At 39.2% G+C, this 25363-nt stretch overlaps 1 protein-coding gene across 25 annotated transcripts in view; it reads right to left on the bottom strand.

The window, feature by feature from the left end:
- The window catches only part of CHD9 (chromodomain helicase DNA binding protein 9), a 229718-nt gene that overhangs the window by 142584 nt on the left and 61771 nt on the right, over nucleotides 1-25363 (bottom strand). For 11 of the 25 annotated variants that reach the window (XM_086350646.1, XM_086350656.1, XM_086350657.1 and 8 more), the window contains exon 1: nucleotides 25246-25276. The exons of 8 other annotated variants lie outside the window; for them this stretch is intronic. The gene's annotated coding sequence lies outside the window, so the exon portion shown is untranslated. Of the gene's footprint in view, nucleotides 1-1677; nucleotides 1763-1983; nucleotides 2055-25004; nucleotides 25277-25363 lie in introns of those variants that run through there. 6 more of the 25 variants (XM_086350648.1, XM_086350627.1, XM_086350628.1 and 3 more) reach the window with 5 other exon arrangements.

The raw sequence follows: 25363 nt of genomic DNA, 5'->3' as shown, positions 1-25363 counted from the left end.
AATATAATACATTACCAAGATAATACAATACTTGTGCTTTTATTAAAGTACATTCAGAGGAGGAACATCCTATGAGGAAAATGGACACCTTATATCTAAGAAGATACATATTTCGTATGTGACAAGACACACGTAAGTAGTCAATGTTAGTTATACAAATAGAAACTAAAGATAAACTAGAAAAAAGTGCCCATAAAATCTAAAAAAAAAAGTCACCTTTTCTGATTTAAACACTTCATTCTACAACTGACACAATGCTCAATTAAGTTCCTCTTTAAGATCTATCATCTTATTTCATTCTAATAAATGTACTATCGTACAAATTCATAAAAAGACCACATCAGTCCAATTTTAACTTTCTATTTAATTAAGCAAATATTATTGACTGTCCATTACATCCAAAGCAACTCTGCAGAAACTACAAAAGCCTCTACCCTCAGGAAGTTCAGAATCTAAATGGGGGAGATAAGGAGTAATGGCACAAGAAGAGCACATTATACACCGAATAAAATATGGTAAACATGGCCTACGAGAAGCAAGCACAAATTTATGTATAAGGTGATTATTAAGAGAAGAGAGAGCACAGTTGGCAAGGTATTTAGGAAAAGCTTCTTAGAACAATTAGCATTTGAAGGGATCTTATAAAGGGATTGAAAGGACAGGCCAGGCAAAGGATTCAGGAATAAAGAAATGGAAGGAAGGAAGTATATATTTAGGCGTAGTATGACCATTTTAGAGTATACAAAAGGAGAAAACTGGAAAATAGACGTAGAAATACAAGTTGGAGCGACACTGTAGGGGACCTTATCATTAAGTACATTAAGACATTTGGGGCACAGAATTTTAAAGTTAAAGCAAGTATTCAGAATCAAAATTAAATTACTTATCTATCTTTGTTTCTACAATTATCTGATGCCAAACATGATGATCATATAAAATGGATTCAAAAATCAATAGGATAGAATCCCTGCCTTCAAAAATTCTAGAGGGGAAGAAAACACATAAAAAATATGATATACATCTTAGCAGAGATACAAAGCACTATATTACAGTAGCATATATTAGATGGTAATTAATTATGTACAGAAAAGATCAGGAAAGGCATAAAGAGCTGGGCCATAAGAATAAAAAATAAAGCCTCTAAATATGTGTTCTATAACACAATTTATACACATGCACACATATATATAAACTTCCTTCAGTGGTAAATTTACTTTCCTCAGTGTCTAATAGTTGCTTTTTCTCTAAAACATTTCTATATTCTCTAAATAAGTCTCTCAATATTTTTCTACTAAATGAATGTCTTCCCAGTAAGTTCTACATATTAATAGTTTTCCCAACTTAGTATAATCATTGATCCCTACCAAATTATTCAGTCCTCTATTATAGTCATGTCCATAGCATTTTTATACAGTATTAAATTTGTGCTGCATTAATTTTTACTTTGGGCTTCTCTGGTGGCTCAGCAGTAGAGAGCTGAGTGCAAGAGATGTGGGTTAGACCTCTGGGTTGAGAAAATCCCCTGGAGAAGGAAATGGCAACCCATTCTAGTATTCTTGGCTGGGAAATCCCATGGACAGAAGGGCCCGGCAGGCTCTGTCTATGGGGCTGTAAAAGAGTCGAACACAACTTAATGACTAAACAACACAATTTTTACTTTGCTTATGAGCTACTTACAGGTATTTCATACTTGTACCTGCAGAAAATTCCATTTAGGATTCTCCTCCTATAGAAGGCCTCTGCCTACTCAACCCTGGTTTAGTAACCTGTGCACACAATAAATAATTTTTCATTATAATAATATATTACCTTTTTTCTCCAATAGACTCTCTACCCTTGGGAAAAAGGAACACCTTTATAACCTTTGTATCATTATTAATATGTTGTCTAGCATGGTAGGCATGTGATATATTTTAACTAAATCAGTGAATGACTACAAAGAAATTAGAAAGAACATGATACTTCAAACAAACAAACATAGACCTGAGTCCTGGCTCTACCACCATCTAGTTGTATGACCTTGAGAAGATCACATACTTTCTGCTTTCATCTGTAAAAAACAAAAGAACAAAAATAACTATACAATTAACTATAGTCCTATCTGCTTCAAATGTGTAAGATAAAATACTGACTCTACCAGCAAGCAGTAATCCCTGTTCATGTAGAGAATAAGTCTTTTACAATTCCCTCACTCTCTTGCATGTTACCTAAAATTGGCAACAGCACAGAGGAAACACTAAAGAAGTGTCCAGAGGTGAGGCAGGACAGGACATTTTGGGAACTACTTGATAGCATAATGTGGCCAGAACATGCTACTAGCCAAATAGAGAGATGGTGAGAAGCAAGCAGAGGTCAGATATCCAGGCCTTTTATTAGCCCTGTTAAGAAATCTGGACTTTATCCTGGAGGCAATAGGGAACTATTTCACCGATTAAAATTTCTTCTCTGGCTTAACACTTGATGAACATTTTTATGGTAGCTACTACTATTTGAAGTTATTGCTAGATAGCAAATAGCACCTCTACTAATGACAGTGACCAATATTTCAAAGAATAAGATGATAATGATATTAGTCATTTTAAAGATTTTTCCTGGGAATTCCTCTCTATTTGCTAGATGGGATGCTGCCCAATTCATGAATCATTTAATAAAGCCAACTAGATCTTTTAAAATTAAAAAAGAGAGAATATTCTTATTTGGCAAAATAAAAAGCTGGCAAACTGGAGTTTGCCATTTCTTTGTTTAAAGAAAAAAAGGTCTGTTGATGTCTAGAAACAAACTCTTGTTAAGGCATTCAGACTATGCTTGAATACCTGTTCAAAACTTCATCAAGTCAAATTTCCTCCTGCCTTCCTAGGGATTTACTTTGAGATTGTTATAAAATAAATCTAATTGTGACAAACCTTCAAATTCTTGAAGATTTATGTCTCCCTTTAAAACTTTTCAAAGCTATCTGCAAAATGTTCCAGCTTACTGAAATGTGAAATTTTTTATCTCAAATGGTTAAAATAAAAGGTTTAGTGTTAAAGGGATTAAACCTTCAACTACTGGCCACATACTACTAATTTCCTTAGAGTTTCTATAGTGTATTAAGGATATGACAGATAGTACAGAATGTGACAATGTTTACTAGCCTAATACTAGTAAGTTTATGTGATAATATACTAGTAACTAGGTGAAACCACACTTAAGTAGTACTAATTAATTTTCCAATAGTGTATCATAGAAGGCCTATCATCAGCTTGTCTAAGTGAGTCAGCTTAAACCAAGATATAGAAACTTTGCTTAACAAGGTGATTTTACGTTGCAAGGCAGCCTTCATTACAATAGTTAACAGAACCAAGATACAAAACAATCTCAAGAGAATGGAGCAATGGGTCAAATCTAATACTTTTTAATCCTGGAGTTCTGTTTTCAGTGCAGATGACCAACTCTACAAGAATATTCAGGCTGCAAATTCTACAGAGGCCAGGCGGCTGACATAATGAGAGAAGCTGGCCAGAAGAGAACTATGGCTAGCTAAAAAGAACAAAGGGGAAGCCACCAGTCAGTTTCAGTTAATTGTTGTTTCTAAGCTGTAAAGAGGAGCTGGAAATTCATCCAGACTTATTTGGGTAATTCCCTGATTTTTAAATGCTGATAATTAATTTACACTCTTTATATAAAATGCTATAGAACAGTCTTTTGGACTCTGTGGGAGAGGGAGAGGGTGGGATGATTTGGGAGAATGGCATTGAAATACATATAATATCATATACGGAACGAGTCGCCAGTCCAGGTTCGATGCACGATACTGGATGCTTGGGGCTGGTGCACTGGGACGACCCAGAGGGATGGTATGGAGAGGGAGGAGGGTTCAGGATGGGGAACACATGTATACCTGTGGCAGATTCATTTCGACATTTGGCAAAACCAATACAATATTGTAAAGTTTAAAAATAAAATAAAATTTAAAAAAAAAGAAAACTCAACACTATAAATACACAAATTCTCTGTATACTATTATACATATATGTGTGTGTGTGTGTGTGTGTGCGTATATATATATGAACTCTCTTTATACTAATGTCTGATATTACTGTGGTCTCAATAAAAATTTCAATAGTTTTTTCAAGAGGCAGACAAGGTGTTTTTAAATAGACAAAAACCAAAACCAGGAAAAGATCTGAAAAAGAAGGACAACCAAGAAGAACTAATCCTACTAAATAGTAAAGTATTATAAAATTTCATTTTTCAAACACTGTGGTATTAACACATGAGAAACCATACAGATACAATAGAAAGTGATTTAGTATCTCAAATTGAGGGGAAATGAACTATAAAATAAATAAGACAATTGGATGGCTACCTGAAAAAAAGTTAGATCCATAGCTTGTTCTCAAACCAAGATAAATTACAAATGGATCAAAGATAAAAAATTTCAGAAATGAAATGCCATGAAAATACCAGAAGAAAACATGGACAGGATACCTTATTTTCTATTTATGGAACAAAATATAGATGTCATTAAAGAATCACCAATTAGATTACATAAATTTTTCATAAAGTTTTATGAAAAGATTCATAAATTAGGGAATTTCCTGGTTGTCCAGTGGCTTTCATTGCCAAGTGTGCAGGTTCAATCCCTGCTTGGGAAACTAACATCCTGCAAGATGTGTGGCAAAAAAAAAAATCACAAATCAGATTATAAAAGAAAATTAGCAAACTGATCTGCAACTCATTTACTGATGAAGTGCTCATCTTTCTAAGGCTGAGCTGATCTCACAAGCCGACCAAGGATGGAACCTGGACCCACTGCAGGGGAAGCAGAGTCTTAACCACTGAAAAACCAGGGAATTCTCTGAGGTGCTTATTTTTAAATATATCAAGATTTCCTATAAAATACTAATAGCCTATTTGAAAAATGGACAAAGGATACCAACAGTCAATTCATATTCTTATTTGAAATAAGAGAATGTCAATTAGAACTACACTTATATACCATCTTTCACCTATCAGATTCACAACAATTCCAAAGTTTAATAACATATTAATGAACTTAAAAATTCTCATATGCTGTGAAAGCTAAAATGGTAAAACCTCTAAGGAGAGAAATTTACTAATATCCATAAATATTTCAAGGGCAGGACTTCCCTTCCCCAGTGGTGCCGTGGATGGGAATCCACCTGCCAATGGAGGGGGCAGAGGTTCAATCCCTGTTCCAGGAAGATCCCACATGCTGCGGGGCACCTAAGCCCATGTGCCGCAACTACTGATCTCGCACTCTAGAGCCCATGAGCTGCAACTAACTAAGCCCATGTGCCTAGAGCCTGTGCTCTGCAACAAGAGAGACCACCACAATGAGCCCATGCACCACAGTGAAGAGTAGCCGCCTCTACCCACACAACTAGAGAAAGCCTACACAAAGCAACAAAGACGCAGCACAGCCAAAATAAATTTTTTTTTAAAACAGTATTAAAATATTTCAAGTGCACATACCCTTTGACTGAACAAATTCTCTTCTAATGATTTATTCTATAAATATGTTCATGTATGACTGAAATGGCAGATACAGGTATTTATTACTTGCTCCAGCAAAAGACTGAATACAGCCTAGATGTCCAACAACAAACAGGATGCTGGTTAAACAAAACGTAGTATTCACTTACGCTAGTAACACCAAACCTGGGTATAACATTCAAGCTTGACTAAAGAAGAACACAGACAAAATGGGATATACTCAGAGGACAACAAGGAGACTGGTGAAGTTACCTGAAACCATGCTTCTCAGAATTCCTCTTCTCAGTACTCGCCTCATTCTAGACATCCTCCCCAGGTAAAGGCATTCTCTATTATCTATATGCTGACAACTTCAAACTTTATGTCCAGTACATTTTTTCAGCTGCCCCCTGGACTTGCCCACAAGTATAAACTAAAGAGATCCAAAACCAATCATTCTTCTAAAATCTTTCTCCTACATGCTTTATTTGGCTAATGGCACTGTAAAACCAACAGTTCTGCCCCAAATATTCTCCCACTGTAAATCTATCCTGCACATTGTGACCAGAGTAAGTTTTGTAAAACAGAGATTTTATGTTAGTTGCCAATGAAAACTTATTGTTCCCTAATACTAAATATATGCCCTTCAAGTTTTTCTCATCTCCAGTTACCACCCCACCATCTCTCCACATCCTCCACAATCTCATCACACCAATCTGCTTGTTGTCTAATATGTCCCATTGTTCATTTTCCACGCTATTACTCATGCCATCCGTAGGACCCCAAGCGGCTGATCTAGAATGATAAGATACCAGGAAACTATAAGGAAAAGTATTCTGGCTCAGTGTAAGAAAGGAATTTGAAATAGAGCTATTCAAAGGCAAAGATAATGAGTTCCTTATTACTAAAGTTACATATTCCAATTTTTAACAGACGAACCGAGACCTCAATAGAGATATTGAAAAGGAGCCCAGTAGCATATTGTAACTGACTGGACAAGTCTTAAAGTTCCTTCTGATCACTGATACTTTAAGAATCCTGGCATTTGAGAACTCTTGGTCTTAATGTAGTGCTTCAAAGTTACTTATTAGTGAGTTTCAACAAGGTTTATAGGCATATAGACCAATCTATACTACATCTTTAATTGATCTAAGAATTTCATAGTAAGTACCTCAAATCTTATGACGATATGAAATTACAAAAAATTAGGAAATGCATTTTCCCCAATATCAAGACTAGACAAGGATGCCCACTTTCACCACTTCTTTTCAACATAGTACTAGAAAATTCAGTCAGACAAAATAGAAGAAAAAAAAGAAAAGGAAAATGAAAGGCAACCAAAGTGGAAAAAAAGAAATACAACTATCTCTATTCACAGATAACATGACTTTATAGAAAAATACAAATAACAAACATATAGAGTTCATAAATGGATTTAATAAAATTTCAGGATACAAATATATGCAGAAAAATCAGTTGCATTTCTATGAAGTAGCAATCACCATTCCAAAAAAGAAATTAAGAGAACAATTTCATTTACAATAGCATTTTTAAAAATACGTAGGGATACAGAAATGGTATGAACCTAACAGAAGCAGAAGATATTAAGAAGAGGTGGCAAGAATATACAGAAGAACTTTACAAAAAAGAGCTTCACAACCCAGATAATCATGATAGTGTGATCACTCACCTAGAGCCAGACATCCTGGAATGTGAAGTCAAGTGGCCCTTAGGAAGCATCACTATGAACAAAGCTAATGGAGGTGATGGAATTCCAGTTGAGCTATTTCAAATCCTGGAAGATGATGCTGTGAAAGTGCTGCACTCAATATGCCAGCAAATTTGGAAAACTCAGCAGTGGCCACAGGACTGGAAAAGGTCAGTTTTCATTCCAATCCCAAAGAAAGGCAATGCCAAAGAATGGTCAAGCTACCGCACAACTGCACTCATCAATATGCTAGTAAAGTAATGCTCAAAATTCTCCAAGCCAGGCTTCAACAGTACATGAACTGTGAACTTACAGACGTTCAAGCTGGTTTTAGAAAAGGCAGAGGAACCAGAGATCAAATTGCCAACATCCGCTGGATCATCGAAAAAGCAAGAAAGTTCCAGAAAAACATCTATTTCTGCTTTATTGACTATGCCAAAGCCTTTGACTGTGTGGATCACAATAAACTGTGGAAAATTCTAAAAGAGATGAGAATACCAGGCAGCACCTGACCTGCCTCTTGAGAAACCTATATGCAGGTCAGGAAGCAACAGTTAGAACTGGACATGGAACAACAGACTGGTTCCAAATAGGAAAAGGAGGACGTCAAGGCTGTATATTGTCACCCTGCTTATTTAACTTATATGCAGAGTACATCATGAGACACGCTGGGCTGGAAGAAGCACAAGCTGGAATTAAGATTTCTGGGAGAAATATCAATAACCTCAGATATGCAGATATCACCACCCTTATGGCAGAAAGTGAAGAGGAACTAAAAGCCTCTAGATGAAAGTAAAAGAGGAGAGTGAAAAAGTTGGCTTAAAGCTCAACATTCAGAAAACAAAGATCATAGCATCTGGTCCCATCACTTCATGGCAAATAGATGGAGAAACAGTGGAAACAGTGTCAGATTTTATTTTTGGGGGCTCCCAAATCACTGCAGATGGTGATTGTAGCCATGAAATTAAAAGACGCTTACTCCTTGGAAGGAAAGTTATGACCAACCTAGATAGCATATTCAAAAGCAGAGACATTACTTTGCCAACAAAGGTCCGTCTAGTTAAGGCTATGGTTTTTCCAGTGGTCATGTATGGACGTGAGAATTGGACTGTGAAGAAAGCTGAGCACCAAAGAATTGATGCTTTTGAACTGTAGTGTTGGAGAAGACTGTTGAGAGTCCCTTGGACTGCAAGGAGATCCAACCAGTGCATTTTGAAGGAGATCAGCCCTGGGTGTTCACTGGAAGGACTGATGCTGAAGCTGAAACTCCAGTACTCTGGCAACCTCATGCAAAGAGTTGACTTATTGGAAAAGACCCTGATGCTGGGAGGGATTGGGGGTAGGAGGAGAAGGGGACGACAAAGGATGAGATGGCTGGATGGCATCACCGACTCAATGGACATGAGTTTGAGTGAACTCCAGGAGTTGGTGATGGACAAGGAGGCCTGGTGTGCTGTGATTCATGGGGTCGCAAAGAGTCAGACACGACTGAGGGACTGAACTGAACTGAACTGAGGGATGAAGCATTTAAATATTTAAATATTTTTTAATATTGTGTAAGATGTGGACACTGAAGACTACAAAACATAGCTGAAAGGAATTAAAGTGAAGTTGCTCAGTCGTGTCTGACTCTTTGCAACCCCATGGACTGTAGCCCACCAGGATTCTCCATCCATGGGTTTTTCCAGGCAAGAGTACTGGAGTGGGTTGCCATTTCCTTCTCCAGGGGATCTTCCCAACCCAGGGATCGAACCTGGTCTCCCGCATTGTCAGTGGACACTTTACTGTCTGAAGCCACCAGGAAAGGAATTAAAGTACATCTAAATAAATTCAAAGACATCTGTGCATAATGAAATATAAATAAATCAAAGACAAGAATGGAAGACTTCATGTTGTTAAGATGACAATACTACTCAAAGTGACCTATAAATTCAGTGCAACTCTTATCAAAATCCTGATGACATTTTTTGCACAAATTCATATTGAATTTCAAGGGAACCAGAAGAGCCAAAACAAACTTGAGAAAGAACAAGCTGAAGACTCACACTTCTCAATTTCAAAACTTACTACAAAATCACAACTATCAAAACAGTGTGTTACTGACATAAGGCCAGACAAACAGACCAATGGGATGGACCTGAAAGCCCAGGAATAAACCCTCACACCTATGATCAACTGATTTTTTGACAAGGATACCAAGACCATTCAGTGGGGAATAACGATCTCTTCCACAACTAATGCTGCAAAAACTTAAGAGCCAACTGCAAAAGAATGAAGCTAAACCCTTACTTTATACCATATATACAAAAATTCATTCAAATAGATCAAAGATGCTAATTTAAAAGCTAAAACTATAACGCTCGGAGAAGAAAATATGGAGGCAAATCTTCATGACTTTGGTTTTGGCAGTGATTTCTTAAATAAAGGCATAAGTGACAAAAATAAATAAACAAACAGGTAAACTGAATTTCACAACAACTGAAAATTTGTGCATCAAAGGACAGTATGAAGAAAGTGAAGACAACTCACAAAATGGAAAACATTTGCAAATCATATCTAATAAAGTTTCAATACTCTACAAAGAATTCCTACAACTAAATATCAATACTATAAAGACAACTCAACTTAAAGGAATGGCCAATAAACATATGAAAAGATATTAAACATCAGTCATTAAGGAAATGCAAATCAAAATCACAAAGAGGTATCATTTCATACCTACTAGAGATGCTATAAAATAAAATAAGAGAACAAGTGTTGAGGAGAATGGAGAAACTGAGGCCCTCCTACATTGCTCGTAGGAATGTAAAATGGTACAGCCACTGAGGCAAAGAGTATGGCAGTTCCTCAGGTAAACACAGAATTACCATATAACCCAGAATTTCTATGCCTAGGTATACAATATACATTCAAAAGAATTAAGAACAAGGACTCAAACAGATATTTATAAAGCAATGTCAATAGCAGCATTCTTCATAATAGCCAGAAGTCGAAAAAAACTCCAAATGCCATCAACTGATAAACAAAATCTGGTAAAATGGAGTACTATTCAACCACAAAAAAGGGATGAAATTCTGATACCTGCAAACAAGGGTGAACCTATAAACACTGTGCCCAGTATAAAAGGCAGACAGAGAAGGAAAAACGCAGTATGATTCCTTATATGAAATATCTAGAATAGGCAAATTCAAAGAAACAGAAATATCAGAGGTTACCAGGGGCTGGTAAGAGGGGTTGAAAGTAGGGAACTATTTCTTAATGAATAGAGTCTCTCTTTGTGGTGATGAAAAATGAAAAACTGGAAATAGTGCTGATGGTTGCAGAACACTGTGAATGGAAATGCCACCGAATTGAATATACAATGTCTAAAAGGGTCTATTTTATGTTTCTATGCAACATATACGATAATCCATCACACACACACACACAAAAGCCAAGCATGCTCCTTCCTCAGGGCCTTTGCACTTGCTGAGTACATTCTCCCCTCATTTTTTGTAAATGCTTTTTTCAAAATAACTTTCTTGGTAAGGTCATTCCTGACCAATCTATCTAAAATGTCACTCTCCTCCAACCCTTCATATCTCTGCCCCTCCCTTTATTCACCTTAGTATTAGCTATACGTTTTTCATATTTATCTTGTTTAAAGCTTACATTTCTCCAGAAAACGTATGTTATCTAAGAGGTCAGAAATCTATCTTTATCTTACAATAAGCAATCAAAAAATACTTATCCATGGAATATGCACATAAAACTATCTGGGTGAGGGGAAAACGAATGCAATGTAAAGCAGAAACTGTTTTTGTCCTTTTTAAAAATCTTACATGAAACTTTCTAAAAAATGGGATTAGTGGTTATCTGGACAATGAGCTTATGGCCTATTTAAAACTATTTTTAATTTTTTTCTTCCAGTTTTATTGAGATGTACTTAACATACAGCACTGTGTAAGTTGAAGGTGTACAGCAAAATGCTCTGATACACATCATGAATGGTTATTACATTAAGTTTAGAGATCACTCATCATCTCTGCTGCTGCTGCTGCTAAGTCACTTCAGTCGTGTCCGACTCTGTGTGACCCCATAGACGGCAGCCCACCAGGCTCCCCCGTCCCTGGGATTCTCCAGGCAAGAGCACTGGAGTGGGTTGCCATTTCCTTCTCCAGTGCATGAAAGTGAAAAGTGAAAGTGAAGTCACTCAGTCGTGTCCGACTCTTAGCAACCTCATGGACTGCAGCCTACCAGGCTCCTCTGTCCATGGGATTTTCCAGGCAAGAGTACTGGAGTGGGGTGCCATTGCCTTCTCCAACTCATCATCTCACATAGATACACAATTGAAGAAACAGAAAAAAATTTGTGATGAGAACTCTTAGCATTTAACAACTTTCATATATGACAACAAACAGAAGTGTTAATTACCTTATCATGTACCTTTTGATGGCCTTCATCCAATTCCCCTCCCTCCAGCCCCTACTCCTGCCTCTGGTAATCATAAATCTGATCTGTTTCCCAGTTTGTTTGTGTGTTTTTAAAGTATAATTCACCTTCACTATGTTAGTTCCTGTTACACAACATAGTCTCTTTCTATATATTTCAAAAAACCACCATGTTAAGACTAGTTATGACATCACCAAAGAGATTACTTGGTTAACGGTATTCCCCAAACTGTACACTTCATACCAGTGACGTTTATTTTGCAACTGAAAGTTTGTACCTTTCAATCTCCCTCACCTCTTTCTTTCCTCCCCCCCGCCACCATCTTTCCTTTGGCAACCACCTGTTTGTTCTCTGTATCTATAACTCCAGTTTCTCTTTTGTTATGACTTGTTTTGTTAGATTCCACATGCAAGTAAAAGCATACAGTATTTGTCTCTTCTTTCACATAGCATAATATCACCCAGGCCTATACATGGTTGTTACAAATGGCAAGACTGTATTCTTTTTTCTATATATATACCACATCTTTTTAATCTATTCATCTATTTGATGGGCATGTGGGTTGTTTCCATATCTTGGCTATTATAAATAATGCTGCAATTTACACAAGGGTGCATGTATCTTTTCAAAAAATTAATGTTTTTAATCTGCAAAACACAAAATATTTTATTTATTTATTTATTTTTTTTAAATATTTTAAAGTTTTAATTGTTGTAAAACATAAAATTTACCATCTTGACCATTTTTAAGTGTAGAGTTCAGTAGTTTTAAACATATTGATTTTTGTGCAACCAATCTTCAGAATTTTTTCCCCTGGCAAATTTGAAATCTTTTCTATTTAAACAACTCACTATTCCCCTTCCTCCAATCCCAGTCCCCTGGCAACATCATTTTAATGTCTGTTTGTAATGAATTTGACTACATTAGATATCTCATATAAGTAGAATCATACAGTATTTGTGTATATGTGTGTAAAAGGCTTATTTCACTTAGCATAATGTATTCAAGGTTCATCCATGTTGTAGCACATGTCAGAATGTCTTTCCTTTTTAAGGCTGAACAATATTCCATTTTATGTATATTATGGTATATATAAATTTTATATATATTACGGTTCATGCCAGAGTCCATGGGGTAGTGAAGAGATGGACACAACGGAGCAACTAAACTGAACTGATGGTTCATTAAAAATTTTTCTAAGTCTTTGTGAATAAGAAGCATGATATGCTATAGAATCTAACCTGTGTAGTACACTTAACTATTTTATGGTTAGTAGAGTAAAAGACATCAGGATACCAAACCCCAAACTATGACCCAATTATCAGACCTAACCTGCTCAGGGCTAACCAAAATATTATACTGTGAAACTGATGAACATCAACTTTGTCTCTGCTTAATTTACTGGTAGTGCCTTATAAGCCTGAACAGAAACTTTCCAAGTAAACTAAAAGGATTCAAAAGAAAAATGTCCTTACATAACACTATAAACTAAAACCTATTAGTATTATTTGTTTTCTCCTGTATAGTGTAGAGACCAAAATTCTAATTCCTGGAACTACTTAAACGTGTGACAGCATATTTAACAACCATCTGCCCCCCCCCCCCAGTTTCCTTGTCAATAACAGGCTTGGACTAAATGCTTATGAAGGTGTCCTTAATCAACACTGTACACTTGGTTAAATTTCTACTCACACAAACACCTACCCTAACCAAACTAGAGATATCAGGGAAAAAAGCTTAAAATCTTCTTTACGGAATAAACACTAGGAAGATAAAAAGTAGTGGGCTCTATATTCTAAAATATTTAGGTTGGCCAAGTTTGTTCAAGTTATTCCATACTACCTTGTGGAAAAAACAAACTTTTAGGCCAACCCAATAAACATTTATGAAACTTAGCTTACTTAAAAACATTTTTTTAATATAATTTTATTTATTTGCTTGTTCGCTGTGCTGGATCTTTGCTCCTGCTTGGGCTTTTCTCTAGTTGCGGTAAGTAGGGCCACGCTCCAGTTGCAGTATGTGGGCTTCTCACTGTGGTGGCTTCTCTTGTTGAGGAGCACAGGCTTCAGCAGACCTGGAATGTGGGCTTCATAAGCTGCAGCTCCCAGGCTTCAGAGCACAGGGTCAGTAGTTATGGCGCATGGGCTAGGTTGCTCTACCGCACGTGGGATCTTCCCAGGTTAGGGGTCAAACCCGCATTGCAGGTGGATTCTTTACTATTGAGCCACCAGTATTGGGAAGCCCCCAAAATACCTCTTAACTTTTAAAAAACTTACTTTTTTTCCTGTGAAGATATCACCCATAATGTTCTATACTCAAATTCTAAAAAAGAAATTATGCTACAGAAGATTGTTCTAACCTTCCACTATTTGCATGAACAACACTGTCCTCACTGAAAAAGATTTTCAGGCTAATTTGACCCTATTACATAACAATATCAATACTAGCAAAAACTACAACAGAAAGATAAACTAACTTGTTAATAGTTATACAGAAGAATATCCTTCAAAAATTTCCCCAGTAGACAAGATAATTTAGGTTGTTTTACTAATGTACAAGGAGATCAGCCCTGGGATTTCTTTGGAAAGAATGATGCTAAAGCTGAAACTCCAGTACTTTGGCCACCTCATGCGAAGAGTTGACTCATTGGAAAAGACTCTGATGCTGGGAGGGATCGGGGGCAGGAGGAGAAGGGGACGACAGAGGATGAGATAGCTGGATGGCATCACTGACTCGATGGACGTGAGTCTCAGTGAACTCCGGGAGTTGGTGATGGACAGGGAGGCCTGGTGTGCTGCAATTCATGGGGTCGAAAAGAGTCGGACACAACTGAGTGACTGATCTGATCTGATCTGATTAACGTACAACACACTAAATCATCACAGAAGCCCACATAAGAAGTTGTACAAGTCATGTATTCCAATCTCTACTACATTTGTTTATACAACTCTTTTAAAGACCATCCTTACCTCTGTTCCCTGTATACTTGGTATGTTTCAGATTAACTGCATTAGGTATCCATCCAGCTAATTAGTTATAAAATAAATTAGATTACCACTCAATAAGAAAAGTCTCTGGCAAATACTGATCGGCCATAGCATAGTTGAAGAAGATCAGTCATGAGTTCAAATTCTAACTGCCATTTCTAAGTTTTATAACCTTCAATGGTTCTTTGGAATTCATTTTCCTCACCTAACCTTCCACACTGCAGGGTTGTCGCAGTGTTCAGAAGAAGGAAGTCTAAAATATAGTAACTGCTCAATAAATATGTATTTTCTTCTCACTGATCTGCAGAACTAGGAACATATATCAAGATTCTATGTTAACTAGAGGAAAAATTAGTAAGAGCCTGTTGCATCTGATTGTACCTAGTTTCCAACTCATTTAAAAAAAGTATTTATACCAGCCAATAGTATCATTATATGCCTAAACTCATCTCCCAATATATTTGCTTGTTCATTACATTCCTTTGCACTTCCCTGGTGGCTCAGATGGTAAAGCGTCTGCTTACAATGTGGGAGACTGGGGTTCGATTCCTGGGTTGGGAAGATCCTCTGGAGAAGGAAATGGCAACCCACTCCAGTGCTCTTGCCTGGAAAATCCCATGGACAGAGAAGCGTGGTAGGCTACAGTCCATGGGATTGCAAAGAGTCGGACACAACTGAGCAACCTCACTTTACATTCCTTTGCTGAAGATATCACTGCCTCTCCACCCGTTTTTGCTTCTATTTCCCCATAGGTAATCCATGCCTGGGGCTTCCCAGGGGCTCAGTGGTAAAGAATCCACCTACAATAACAGGAGATGTGGGTTCAATCCCTAGGTTGGGAAGATCCCCTAGAGAAGGAAATGGCAACCCACTTCAGTATTCTTGCCTGGGAAATCCCATGGACAGAGGAGCCTGACGGGCTACAGTCCATGGCATGGCAAGAGAGTCGCACCTGACTTAGCAACTAAACAACAGTCCATGACTTAACCACATTGAAATGCTGCTTGAATTCATCAAATTTTCTCACATCTCCATTAATACACACAGGAAGTTCTCTTCACCTATATCACTTCCCACCACCCCTGTTCCTTCAGCTGATAATGCTCTGATATTAAATTCAAGTTCTACAATCTCTAGGAAGCTAATACATGGTGTACATACACACACACACACACAGCCCTCTAGAAAGGTTAAGCATTCATTTTAGGGCTGGTTTGTTTTGAGTTTGAGTGGGGGAGGCGTGCCATGTGGCATGTGGGATCTTAGTTCGATCCCCAACCAGGGATCGAACCTGTGTCCCCAGAATCTTAACCACTGGACTGCCAGGCAAGTCCCAAGCATTCAATTTTTGGATTCCACACTTCACACACTGCATTATCATTCTTGGTCTACTTGTCTGTCTTCCCTACAAAATAAGAGGTGTGCAGAGAATGGTCCTTACTCATCTTTATCCTGAACATCTAGTGTAATTCCTGCCACATAGTAAATCCTCAAATGTTTTCAAGAATTCAATGTCATAATGTTGAACAAAACAAAACCTCTCAATTCTAATAGCTGCACCAAAAATTGAGATTCAAAAGCATTCTTTTAAGCAAAAATATATCATTTTTATGACCTGAAGTATGCCTCCACTGGACTGCACTTAAAAATGGTTAAAATAGTAAATTTTAGGTTATATACATTTACCCTACACACACACACACACACACACACACAGTCGCGTACATGAGAATGCCTTCAGTGATCCAACTGAAGCTTAATGCCCAAGTATCCCACAAAGCATTCTGCTTTCATTGGTAAGTTATTCTACAAGGACCCTATAACACAGCAAGTAAAAGTAAGGGCTTTGAAAAGAGACTGGTCAGCTTTATCACCTGTTGTGTGTGTGTGTATTCAGTTGCTCAGTCGTGTCAGACTCTGCGACCACACGGACTATAGCCCACCAGGCTCCTCTGTCCGTGGGGTTTCCCAGTGCAGAATACTGGAGTAGGGCTATGTAATCTTAAACGAGTCACTTAATCATTTTCAAGCTCAGTTTCTTCATCTGCAAATGGGGAGCGTAATATACTCATACCGATCTCCTAGAACTGTAATAAATAACCCACAAAAAGCACTCTGTAAATGCTGTTTTCAAACTGTGCTCTCTCTAGATTACTGGATAACACTTAGCCAAAGGAAGGAAAGGCTTTAGACTACCCCTTCCCCCATTTCTTCCCCTGTAAAATTTCGCCCTGCATATTCTTTTATTTTACAGATTAAGCTTTCAAGTAGGATCTTTTAAAAACAAAGCATTCCTTGGTTTAAAAGAACTCCAACTACTAATCTAAACAGCACTCAGGTAATGCTTATATTAACATCTCTGGTCTGTAGATCACCACTTACTAAATTCAATTACTTACTCTGTAGGTATTCATACTTAATTTAGTGTTGGTTTACATCTCACAGAAAGAAAATCTTTAAAAATATAATCTCATCTCTACTCTTAGTAAAAGCTAACTGGGAAAATTAATTTGAGGCTGATATTGAAGAAAGATTAAAAGTTTCCTATTTGCTACTGAGTCAGGTTAAGCTGTTTAATTAAGTGGTCCTGAATATTAGTCTTACTCATAACCAAATTAAGTGTGTGTGTCTATACTATTAACATTAAAAACAGGAAACTGATTTAAATGCAGAATTTTCCAAAATTCGAAATACACTAAAAACTGAGACTCAGGCTGATTATCACCATTTAACTTGCAAAGTTGATGCACAGTTTAGAAACACATTCAAAGTTCTTAAAATACAGTAAGTGTTTAACAAGTGTAGCTTGCTCTGACTGTAAACAATTTGCCTGCAATGTGGAAGACCTGGGTTCGATCCCTGGGTTGGGAATATCCCCTGGAGAAGGGAACCACTACCCACTCCAGTATTCTGGCCTGGAGAATTCCCTGGACAGAGGAGCCTGGCGGGCTACAGTCTGTGGGATGGCAAAGAGCTGGACACAACTGAGCAACTTTGACTTCCCTCTCATACCTCTTATCTCTTTCCTGACTTCCCAAGAACCTATAGTCCTCCAAACCTTCCGAAGACTGTTAGGCTTCTCTAGACCTCCTCAAACTCTTTCACTAATTATCTCCAATGCTGTCCTCTCATCATTTTCAATACCCCTGGGTCCTTTTACACTCACTCAACCCACCATACTTTATTAACATCACCACTGTAATTTTACCTCCTTGCCTCAGTCCATTTCAACTAACAATTTCAATATTTATAATATTCCTAACAATTATTACATGCCTGGAACCTAACATTTGCCTTCAATGCAGTCCCTGCTTTTGCTTAACGTTTAAATTCACTTTTCCAGGCTTTGAGGCTATCTCTTTGCAGTTTTTTTTGTTTTTCTCCCAATTCTGCAATCCTAACTTCCCCATTTTCACCCCAAACAATTCTGCCTCTTAGTTTTCTGAGGTTTTTCAGTTGAAATTCACCAATCATCTTTTCCAAAGCATGTATCTGTTTTTGAATCTATTCCTTTTTTCTTCTATTACACTCTTTTCAAAAGAGGAAGTATGACTCCTTCCCAAAGATTAATCTTTCAACTCTTAATAGTCACCATTCCATCCAGCCTTTCAAAGGGACTTACATGTTCCACCTCTGGAGGATCTTTAATCACCCTCTGCAATTACCTGCTTCCCTTCTAACTTTAGGCAAGAGCAAATATCTCCTACTTTAGCAAAAACGTAAATGTACAAATAAAATCATCTTGTTTTCTATCCTTCTACTCAAAAACAAATATTGAAAATAAATTCTACACTAACTCCATTTTCCAAATACCTATATGCTTGTTAACCTCTTGTACTTCAGTTTCTGCCCCCATAAAATTACTGCAACTCTTTCAAAATAACTGAGAAAATGCAGAAACATACTGAATTCGAGTCAGCTAATTCGATGAAAAAATTTTTTAATTTACCCAAACTGTAGTAAAGCACAAAATTTTAAGACAAAACATTTTATGCAAAATATATGAAACCTAAACATTATCCTCACCATCTTTTCCTTCTCATAAAAACAAAAAAACCCAGTAAGATATATTAGCATTTATCTTTCAGGTGAATAACCACTGATTTCCAATAATCCTTTTTTTGGGGGGTGTGCCACACGACTTACAGGATCTTAGGCCCCCAACCAGGGACTGAACCAGAGCCTTCAGCAGTGAAAGTAAGAAATCCTAACCAACAGACTACCAGGAAATTCCCGATTTTCAATAGAGGGCTGCTGCTTAGTCAGGAACTTAACCTGACATAATCAATGGCCAAGAAAGATAAATACCCCTCTCCTCAAATTTCAAATCCCGTCTGTTTGGAGCAATCAGTTCAGCTCAGTTCAGTCTCTCAGTCATGTCCGACTCTTTGCGACCCCATGAATCGCAGCACGCCAGGCCTCCCTGTCCACCACCAACTCCCGGAGTTCACTTAAACTCATGTCCATTGAGTCGGTGATGCCATCCAGCCATCTCATCCTCTGTCGTCCCTTCTCCTCCTGCCCCCAATCCCTCCCAGCATCAGGGTCTTTTCCAATGAGTCAACTCTTTGCATGAGGTGGCCATAACAACGTTCAAAATTACTGGTTAAAAAAAGTTTTAAAGCACAAACCACTCCCCTCAAAAAAAAAAAAAATAAAACAAAAACCTTAAATTCATTTAGCTAACTTCACTTAATTATGCCAAATTATAACAAAAATATCAACATCTATAGCTATTTGATAAACAATAGCTACTAATAACCTAAGGTATAATTTTTACTCATAAGCACCAGAAGCCTCATTAAAAATGATACGTTTACTATCAGGCTACTTACAAGCTAATAACTTTAAAGACTGCTGATTTCCTGAAGATACCAAGACTATAAGACTTGTATTCTACACCATCACCCAAGTAATACATAAACCCATCTAATACTACACTCAAGTTTTTTTTTTTCCTTAAACCTCTGTATCAATGTAATCTACATTAAGTCAAAGTTGCTCAGTCTTGTCTGATTCTTTACGACCCCATGGACTATACAGTCCATGGAATTCTCCAGGCCAGAATACCGGAGTGGGTAGCCTTTTCTGTCTCCAGGGGATCTTCCCAACCCAGGGATCGAACCCAGGTCTCCCACATTGCAGGTGATTCTTTACCTGCTGAGCCACAAGGGAAGCCCCAATCTACATTAAGATATTCACAAACATTCAAAAACTGAAGGACACTATTATAAAGGTCATTTCAGTTACCAATTTTTCTAACATAAATAGGAAGTCTACACCTTTCTCTCAAAACACAAGCTATGAACATGTCATAGTGTGGTGTCATACACATAGTTAAAGCTATCCTGACTGAGGCATCTACCACTCAGATAAAACCATTGAAGACACCTGTGTATGGACAGTATTCAAAGCTTTCTCACCAAACCTTTTTTCTCCCTCATCTTCTTCTCAGTACATCTTACCACCACCTAATTCCTCAAGCCAGGAACCTGGAGGTCATTTTTGACACCTTTCATTTACATTCAGTTCACCATGAAGTTGTCAATTTCTCTATCATTCCCATCTCCTTGTCTCTAGCAGATCCAATTTTATATATACATATACACATATCACCTTTTCCATTCCCTCATCTCTATAGCTGCTACCCCAGTTCCAGTTAGCATTGTTTTACCTCAATGATGATAGTAGCATAATGTCTTTGCTTTCACTCTTGCCTTTAGCTCCAATCTAAACGAAAGTTATATTTTAAAAATTGTATTACTCCTCTGCTTCAAAATCTTCAATGACTGAAATGTCCTTAGTAAAACCCAAAAGTCTTTAACGTGCCTTGCAAGGCCCCGCATGATCTGCTTTCTGCCTCTCTCTCTTTTCATCCTGCATGGTCTCCCTCCATTATGTTCTTGCTACCCTGAACTTCTTTCATTTCTTCAAGGTATGAATTGTTTTCTCGCCTTCATATGTATTTTTCTCCATTCCAGGAATCTCTTCTCCTGCCTGGCTTCTCAGTCTTGTCGTCGTGACTTACACAGCACCACCTAAGAGGCCTTCTCTGACCATACACACTAAAACCTTTTCCATTTTTCCCTCTCATAGCATTCTGTTCTCTTTCCTTACTGTATTCATCCTAAGTTGAAATTTGACATTTGTTTATTGTTTATTCGTTATGTGTTTCCACTATTAGACTGTATATTCTAGAAAGGCAGAGGTCACATTATAGTACATATAATAAATTACTAAATAAAAGGACCACTTAATAAATCTGCTTAATGGACAGATGGATGTTTATGGCCTGGAGTCCAGGAAACAAATTACAGCTCAAAGTGGCTTTCCCCTCCTTTGGGTTTCTCACCATCACTCTTTCAACTTTCCAACTGCTTCTAAAAGAAAGGAGCAAAAAGTATTCTTGCAAATTCAAAGGCAATACAATAGAAGGAATGCCAGGAAACTACACAATGTCAAAAAAGTAAGACAAATAATAATCCTATGATTTCATGGGAAGGAGAAATCCTTAAGGGCTACGATGATAAGAGATGATTTTACACAATGTGGAATTTGACTTGAGTATTCACAGACTGGTAAAACTCAGAGAGGTGGAATGTATGGGAGTGAAGCCCAAATAAGGAGTAAAGAGACACAAAGTATTAGACGACAGTTACAAAACTGCAATGTGGCAACTTATATTTACAAAGTAGATAAGCGTAAAAAAGCTAAATCTGTATATTTTGCTAAAACACCTTAATCATGTTAAGACCACATCTACAAAACATATGAAAGGTTACAATAAAATCACTCTATCTCAGTCTCCATGAATCCCTTCTAATTAGTCTTTGGCTTTTAGAGTTTTTCAAACATTTATGACAACACACTCTCATAATTAGTTTTCATAATTCATTTTCACTCTGACCAACCACCTCAAGTTTCTATATTCTCATTGCTATGTTTTTTATTCATTATACTAACACCTGATGAAATTTCCCCAGTAGATTATTTCAATCATATTCATTTTTCTTTTTTAGACTTTGACCTGAGACTTTTTTCCCTTTGCTGTCAAAGTGTAATAGTTGACTTTTTCTTGTATTACATTTCTATCACTGATCCAACATTTTCATTTTACTATTGGTAGAAGCTTCAATAGGTTTTACTTCTAAATCTGTAATGCTACTTCAGTTCCCCATCCTAAATTTACACAAGCCTCTCCTTCGAGTCTATCTTATTTCCACAGGTAAACTACCAAGGTGTAGTTAGTTCAGTGCCTTATGGAAGGCATGCAGTCATATTAGATACAGGGTCTGGAGTTAGAAGTATCTAAAGATATTTCCAAGTTGAAAAGGCTATGATTTCATTAATCTTTTCTTGTCGTGGGCTTTTCCCATTGAGAACACTGCTTTCCTACCTTTATTCATACTTGCTCACTTGAGGTTATTCTAAAAATGTTTCCCAGAAAGGCCAATTTACCTGAAATACCAATATACCACTATCTCTTTCAAAACCTCTGCCTTTTGAAAACTTAAATCCAAGAATAATTTGCATTTCAGAGAAAAATCTTGGGATATTTAGAATTACAGATTTGTTAAATGGGAGAAAATGAAGATTCACAGCATTTAATTAACTGGACTACAACTATACAGCTAGTAAACTGACAAAGTCCTGAGTCTCACCAATCAGCACGCCGTCCAAGACAAGAAGGCTTTACTGGTTACACCAGCACAATATTTTCTTCCTAATATTATTTCCAATATCCTTAGGACACCATTTTCTCCTAGTTAATCAATCACAACGGTTTTTGTTTTTAAACTCTACAGTACCCACTATCCTAAAACTGTTCAAGGATGACAGAGATAACCAGAGGCAAGCCTGGGAGGCAACTACTTTGATCTTTCTGAGATCATTTTATGTCTATATTACATGAAGTGGATTTTATAGGAAACTCCCCAAGGACTGAGACCTGCCAAGACTTTGGAGTATACCATAACTATTTAACGTGAAGGACTTCCCAGGTAGCTCAATGGTAAAGAATCCACCTTAGAGAGCAAGATCAAACCAGGTTGAAGGAAATCAACCCTGAATATTCACTGGAAGGACTGATGCTGAAGCTGAAGTCCAATACTCTGGTCACGTGATGTGAAGAGCCAACTCACTGGAAAACATCCTGATGCTGGCAAAGATTGAGGGCAGGAGGAGAAGAGGGCAATAGAGGATGAGATGGTTGGATGGCATCACCGCCTCAGTGGACATGAGTTTAAGCAAACTCCAGGAGATAGTGAATGACAAGGAAGCTTGGTGTGCTGCAGTCCATGGGGTCACAATGAATAAGACACAATTGAGCAACAGAACAACAGCAGCAAAGAATCTGCCTGATAATGCAGGAGATGCAGGTTTGAGCCCTGGGTCAGGAAGATCCCCTGTAGAAGCAAATGGCAAACCACTCCAGTATTCTTGCCTGGGAAATCCCATGGACAGAGGGACCTGGCGAACTACAGTCAATGTGGGTCACAAAAAAGTCAGGCACCACTTAGTGACTAAACAAGGCAATATAAACAGAAAAATCTTGAAAGCTACATGGTAGCAATAGATATTTTTCATTTAGTAAATATTTTGTTGTTTAATAAAAAAATATTTTATTATTTAACAAAAAATGTTTTGTTGCTCGGTCATGTCCAACTCTTTTGGGACCCCATGGACTGTAGCCCGCCAGGCTCTTCCCATGGGATTTCCCAGGCAAGAATACAGAAGTGGGTTGCCATTTCCTCCTCCAGGGGATCTTCTTGACCCAGAGATGGAATTGGAGTCTCCTGCATTGAAGGCAGATTCTTTACAACTGAGCCACCCAGGAAACCCAAAAATAGTATTTATCAAACATTGGTCATATGGAAGGCTCTGTGCTACCTCTGTTAGCAAAAAGTCACATTTAAATTCAAGTTCTGTATATCTAACATAAAAGAAACACTAAATTCATCCTTTTGCATTGCAAAAACCAAAAACCAAACCCAACAACCCCCGTCCCGAAAAGAGGAATCCTCCCTTAAGTTTCCCTTGTTAGTCACTCAGTCGTGCCCAACTCTTTGTGACCCCATGGACTGCAGCCCACCAGGCTCCTCCGTTCTCAGTCCATGAGATTTTCCAGGCAAGGATACTGGAGTGGGTTGCCGTTTCCTTCTCCAAATTCCCCTTAGGTACATTCAAGTATTTGTAAACCTAATGGTTCTAAGTACCTATACGATTATGCAGAGTTTAGGCTAAATAATAACAAAAATTCTGTTCAAGATCATAGATGCTTAAGTAAAACTAGAGTCTGAAATCAGAGAAAAGGAAAAGCTGAGAAGTGCAAAACTAAGAAATTAAATTGTGATAATGATTGCATTCATGAAGATAAACTTTATTTAATGGGGAGGGGCTCTGAAGTACTTATGAGTATTTCACATAAATTGACTAAAAGTCACTACAGAGTCAAATCTTAGTCTTCCAAGAAAGTAACTGTGTAACACTGGTAAATAATCACAATTGGGAAAAAGAAAAAAAACCTCGTCTACTTTGTTCTGAAAAGTTTTATTTTCCTTAAGAAAAGGGGCGGGGGAGGGGGCAAAACAAAACCAAAAAAGGAACAAACAGAAACCACTCTGAGCTGGCGACTGCTACAGGCCAGTCAGACACCCAGGCTTTCCGGGTCGTGCGTGGCTTTGGGATGGATCTCCGAGAGCGAGCCCTGGAACCACCCATCACGTCCCACACCCAGATGCCAAGAAAGCAGCAGTCACGGCGGAGGCCCAACACACACAGGGGCTGGTGGGGTCGGGGCCCCGCTGCAGACGTGGAGAGGCCCTCGGGGCGGGGTATCATAGAGAAGCACTGCGGTCGTAACCCGGACGCCCAGGCCTGGGAAAGCTCCGGGGGCGTCCCGGGCTCGAGGGCACCCAGCACTCGCGCGGGACGCCTTGTCATGAGTCACGGAGGCGAGAAAGCAGGCGGGCGGGGGAAGAAGCTGCAGGATGGAGGGAAGCCCGACCCTCGGGAGGGAAGCGAGCGGACGGGGAGGCCCGGACCTCAAGCGGAGAGGGGAAGGGCGGGGGGGGGGGGGCGGTTCTGCCAACCCACGCCCTGCCCGCCCTGCCCTCACCTCCATCCGACGCAACAGGCTCTGCGACCCGGTCCCGACCCCGGGGTCTGCGGGCTGGGAGGCGGGGGCAGCTGCCCGCAGCCATGACAGGCGCGGGGCGGGCCGCGGGCGGGCTGGGCCGCACGTGCGGGCAGCGCCCCCTCCCAGGCCTCCCTGGGCGCCCGCCCGCCCCCGGGCGCCGGCCCCTCACCTCCGCGGCCGCGACGCGGCCCGGCCTGCCCCGACCCCCCCCAACCCCCACCCCGGCCGAGCGGCGGTGGCGGCGGCGGCGGCACGTACTCACCGCCGCTCGCAGGCTCTCGGGCATCGCCATGACTGAGGCGCCCCCGCCGCCCCGCGCTTCGACCGAGACTGACACGCGCGGCTGGCCGGGCGGGGGCGGCCTCAGGCGACCACCCGGATGACAGAACCCGCCCCCGCCTCTCCCCACCAGTTGAGCAGCGGCCGCTGCCCCGGGGCGCCCCGGGGCTTCCTCCCCACGCCCGGGGCGGCGGGTGGCAGCGACGGGTGGCGGCGGCACTTACCGGCGGCGCGGCCAGGCCCCCCTGTCAGCGCGGGGCCGGGAGGGAGCGGAGGGAGGAGTGAAGGGGCACCGCCTCCCCCGCGCCGCCACGCATCCGCCTGATTGGCCCAGTTCACTCC

Source organism: Bos grunniens, chromosome 18 (assembly GCF_055505025.1).
Source record: "Bos grunniens cultivar Pamir isolate PY7600 chromosome 18, Bosgru_T2T1.0, whole genome shotgun sequence".
NCBI lineage: Eukaryota > Metazoa > Chordata > Mammalia > Artiodactyla > Bovidae > Bos > Bos grunniens.
Note: the sequence above shows the minus strand (reverse complement) of the source record. Positions and strands in the feature narration are given on the sequence as shown.